The following is a 5,509-nucleotide window of genomic DNA, read 5'->3' as shown; positions in this document are numbered from 1 at the left end:
TGAAATATTTTTATTTTCTCGTCATTGTCATGTGAAATGAAGTTTCATTCCTCCCTGAACACATGGAATTCCATTATTTTAACATTTTGTGCTTCAGGCAAGGAAGTCCTAGTCGTCAAATTCGTAAAAATTGAAATATTGTATAATTCAAACAATAGAAAACAAAAGAAATAGTGAGTGAGTGACATCATCGACGCTCTCAATTGGATGTAACTGGCTCGTTCGTATAACTATTTTGTTGAAAATAAGCGAAACTTTGAAATGTCATAACTTTCTTATTTTACATGCGATTTTGATGAAATTTTCAGCATTGTGCTTGTCTGATTTTTCTCTATTGATTCAAATAAAAAAATTTCTGAGGTGGACTTGACCTTTAATCATCACCATTTACCTTTTTTTGGGGGGGGAATTAGTGATAAATTCAAGCCGAGTGTTATTCATTTATGCTAAAGAAATGAGTTCTACCCAATTCTCATTACCATAATGCATGTGGGTTTCGTGCTTAACCAAAGTTCACACAAATAGACATCCTTCCGCATGAATATCATAAATTGGAAAAAAAATGAATTGAAAATTGAAAAAAATATACCATAATGAATAGCCCATATAATACGCCACGAAAAAATAGGACGAAAGTAATATAATCACATTAGCATTCACTTTTCAGGCATATCATATTGAATGAGTTTATGCTTACTTTAATTTAAGCTTTGAAAGAGTTTTATGCTTACTGTTGAAAGACTTTATGCGTTTGTTGTTGATGCATCAATATTACATATACACTGTATATAATGTGACATATTTTCATCAGTAAAGAAAAAAAAAATACTGTCTTTGTAAGTAGCGCATATCGCTACTATGACATCCCGGTCATTGTCCGGCTGTTGGTGATCATTAATTTTACCTTACCTGTGCAGTGTGAGCCCGTACTGAATGAAATTAATAACATGAGTGGACGTCCCTTTGATTAAAAGGCAAGAGAGTCAGAATCACTGGTCCACAATTCCCCCCAAAAAAAAAAAAAAAAAAAAATTGCTCCGCCCGATGAGGGACTTGAACCCGCGACCCTCAGATTAAAAGTCTGATGCTCTACCGACTGAGCTAACCGGGCTTGGGCGAGCCATCGAGGGTACTTAACACTTAAATACTACGAAGTACAAATGCTGTGTATTTTATCAACAGAGTATTATAAAGTTAATATTACAACTAAATTTGCAATAATAAATTAAAAGTCGCGGTATAAGAGCCGCGTGTATAATTTCAACAGTCAAAATGTCATAATCATTATCAAACTATTTATGTAAATTCAAGTAGGCCTATTGTAAGAATTTGCCTTTTTAAGCTATTTCATTCGGCCAAACATTTCTATTTGTATTCTGATGACTGTAGTGACATAAAAAGTAAATTCAAAACATTTATTTTGCAGAGGCAGACTTAAGAATACAAGCATAGTCTTAGTTAACTCCATACAATCTACTGATAATGGTGTCCCCCAGGATCCGCCTTAGGTTCGAGATTGTTCTGCATCATTGTATTGCTTCATGATCATTTAATGTTTTCACCGTTTCCAGAAGATATACATCCCATGTTATGATCCTACGAAAATGTGATGCTCAAAGTTTGTATCACTAAAACACAGGTCTTTACGCACATGCCACTTATCCCTAATGTTGATTTAAATATTTTAATTCAAAGAGTGTTGGTATAATGTGCTACTTTGGAACGGAGGTGATCAAAAAAAAGATTTATGCACAGAATGGAGAGAGAGCTCAATCCACACATGAGATTAAAGGGGAAATTCACCCTGACAAAATTTTTATCGTGAAAGTAGCAGAAAAAAATCATTAACACATATTGGCGAAGGTTTGAGGGAATTCAATCAAAGAATAAAAAAGTAATAAGAATTTTAATCATTTGATATGTGACGTCATATGCGAGCAGCTTTCCTACATACCGTATGGTAAAAAATCAATGAAATGTCATTTTATCGGAAAATTGAAAATGGTTTTATTGTACCTGTAGTATATATCAATACACAAATGATTTTACACCCGCTGCTAAAAGGAAAATGAAAAATAAGTCATCACGAACAATTAAAACAAATTAAATCTATTCATTTTATATCACATAGCATATGGGGCAGCTGCTCGTTTATGACGTCATAAATCAAGAACTTGAAATTCTAATTACTTTCTAAATCTTTTATGGATTTTCCTCAAACCTTCACCAATATTAAACATGTAGGTCCATGACACAACAAAGATTTCGTCAGGTGAACTTCCTATCCCATGCTCGTATTCGTGTTTAAAAAATCAAATTAACTTAACATTCGTTCGGTATTCATCTTCACATGAGCAACCAAGTTTATATAATCTTTTACCACATAACAGGGTAAACTTCTAGAATCTCACATTTCCACATATTCTATTTCCAGCTCAATTGAATAATCCATATCAACATCTACTCTAAATAAAACCGCAGGAATTTGTCAATGGATTGAAAAAAAAAGTTAAAAACACCTGAAAACAATATTCAAACCACAATACGGCATGGATAATTTGTCAGCTACCGCAGATTTAATAAATGGGCATTTTCATTACAGGTTATGAACTCAAATCGTAAACAGTCCATTTGTTTGTTTTTTCCACCGTGAATTTGGACGATCGTTTGAAGGTCTAAAGTACAAATATTCACACGATTGACATTTTCTTTCCCCAGGCTTATACCGGACCTCGGATGTATTGACATAATATAAAGTTGGTGATTATTATAAAGTTGGGTTTATGCAAATGGAATTACTTGCAGGTTTAATTTAAGAGAATTAAAGAAATGAAATATAAACATACATTCATATATTTAAAAAAAAAGCATGGTATAACTGAATTATGAAAAGCATTTCTCATGAAACGTCTGTGCATGTAGCTTTCATAATTATCATCATTGTGTAATGTTTGCTTTGAAACAGAAAGAAAGGCTAAATCGAAATTAATATCTTAATAACCAATGCACAGTCCTTGGTTAATACGATTTAAACTCTCATTTCCATATCCTTTTTTCATTGTAAATTTTGATGAAGTTGAAAATAAAAAGACTAATTCAGATCATGATTATATCCATACATGCTTATCAATGCAGAGACATAAAATATTTTGAAGAAAATATTTTGACGTCATAGTGGCAAGAGAAAATATACCATAATGCTAACCCATCACTATGATATTGTCAATTTGATGAAAATATCAATTATTAATCGTACGACAATGCACAAGTTTATTACACAATCACCATACACACCGGTCATCTCTATATCATTTCAACAAAGAATGCACTCTTGGTCAAGTAGCCGTATCATGTCACTATTATTATTGAATTCAAGTTAGCAACACTTATGCATTCTCTCCATGTTAACTGTTAAAACGGGTGTCAATACCAACACCAGAGGACCGTACATCTTGTGGTTCTATAATACACGCTAGAGAATAGCACCAAAGGGTGTTAAAGAAACAACCAAAGGCGTTACAAGAACACTCATGGGTGTTGAACCAACACCAGTTTAACACCTCACGTCCCTGGTCTGTCTGCCCGTCCCTGTCTCTCCCTCCCCCTCGCTCCATTTATCTCTCTCTTTCTCCCTTACCTTTTTGATTTGGGGTACTTGTTGAAGACCTGCTCGGAGAGCTCCTGGACCGACTTCTGGACCTGGGGCTCGGCGGATATTCCAAGGGCCCTCTTCAGCCTGGGCTGGCGGCATATGTTGACCAGGGATGGCGAGGTGGGCAAGACCGACATGAACTTGTCGAGCTTGGTCCTCATCTCCGCCAGCTCCTCATCCCTGAACTTCAGAAGTTCCTCCAATTCCGCTATCCTCTCCTCCTTCTGACGAAGCACCTTCTGCATCTCTATTAAACTTCCCATGTTGGACGATCACGACGACGACGATGATGATGCAAAATGTCTGCTAGGGGGAGATGCAGATGCGATCTCCCGCTAACACTCGCAATGCACTTAAAACACGGATTAGAAATGATCACGGATTAACATATTCCCATAGCACATCTGGTACGGTAAACTACTACAGCTGATGTATAAGCACAGACCCTCCTAACCAAGCATCCCAGTAAATAAAGCAGGCAGTGCTAATAACCCGGCTTATAATGTTGCAAACTCAAAACAGCGGCAAATCCACAGGTTGTGCGCGAAGAAACACTGGAGTGATGAGCATTCGCTCTCTCCTGACTCCCAAAACACCGAGTCGCTATCACGAATCAAAACACTCTCGGATCGCCAGCGAATCCTTCAATGATTCACTCCCCAGAGTAAACGGGGAGGCGTCTACCATGGACTCCCCTCGGTGCTGAAAAATAAACCCGTTATTTTCCAAGGCGAAAATAGACCGATAATCAGCACATCTTTCAGTACCATGCCACACGCTATCCTAATGCTGTGCCGTCTATGTTGTCGACAAGTGCTTTCTCGGTCGGTGGAAATCTTCAATTCACTGGACCTGTATATTACGCGGTATAGACAGGAGATGTGACACTCACAGAAACGCGGTGGATGAGAGCAAAACGTGGGATCAAACGAAATCTAGTACAGAAATACATCGTTCTCCACTGACAAACGCACGCTTTCTCCTATTTCCCTCTCTCCCGCTCTCTCTCCCTCTCTTTCCCGCCACCCGCAACTAACTATGCATGCATTAGTAGCATACACTCCAAAGCCCCAATTACGAAATGAATATGAGCGAATGGTGTGTGTGTTCAATGTCCAGTATTGCTTTCCTGGACATTTTGAGCCATTCAGCTCTGTAAACAAAACACGTTATGATTCTGATAGTTGCGATGATCAGTCAAGGTGCTTATTAATCGCCATTACGTGTTGACACTCGCCGGGGAAAGTCCCCTTGGATATTCCCATGAAGGGGGCGTGGCATGTAAACAAAGACGAGGAAAGGGTGAAGGCGGGAGGGGTAGAGTGCGTCCTTGACGTGCCTGGGTAAGCCGTGATGTGTGCGCATGTACGAAACTCTGCTTAATAATTTGTTATGTATTTTGTGATACCACAGCAGATTACGGGGAAATTAATTTCTTTACGTTCAAATTACCCTTGCATTCGTAATCAAATGCCAAGCGCCATGAATTGTGCCGGGAGGGGACAACGTCTCTTTCTTACGCGACATGATAAATAATTTATCCTCCTTTATTCTGGCCATTCGAAATTGGCTTAGATAATAAAGATGACTAGTTGTTTGGCTGTAGAGGTACCCCGAGTCTCTTGACATCACAATGATCTTATCTCTTCTTTCATCTGTGTTGTATACTGGGGTAAATATTAGGGTCTACAAGGTCTAAACTATTGCATCAATGTAACCATTTTTTAACCAAAAAGAAGGAGGAAAAAAATAATAAATAGCATCTTTCTTTTATGGTGTGTACAGGATTACATTGAGGGAGTCTACATGCACAGACTCATATTTGACACTTTAACTAATAACATGTCTAGTGGAGGT

General features: G+C 37.6%; 1 non-coding gene across 1 annotated transcript; it reads right to left on the bottom strand.

Moving 5' to 3' along the window:
- Window positions 1-1,038: 1,038 nt before the first annotated feature.
- TRNAK-UUU lies at window positions 1,039-1,111 on the bottom strand. The gene has a single exon. It is a non-coding gene; the product is annotated as a tRNA-Lys (tRNA).
- Between the last annotated feature and the right edge of the window lie 4,398 nt (window positions 1,112-5,509).

The sequence above is a fragment of the Lytechinus variegatus genome, chromosome 18 (assembly GCF_018143015.1).
Source record: "Lytechinus variegatus isolate NC3 chromosome 18, Lvar_3.0, whole genome shotgun sequence".
NCBI classification, from domain to species: domain Eukaryota; kingdom Metazoa; phylum Echinodermata; class Echinoidea; order Temnopleuroida; family Toxopneustidae; genus Lytechinus; species Lytechinus variegatus.
The sequence above is the reverse complement of the archived record's forward strand: the minus strand, read 5'-3'. Positions and strand labels throughout refer to the sequence as shown.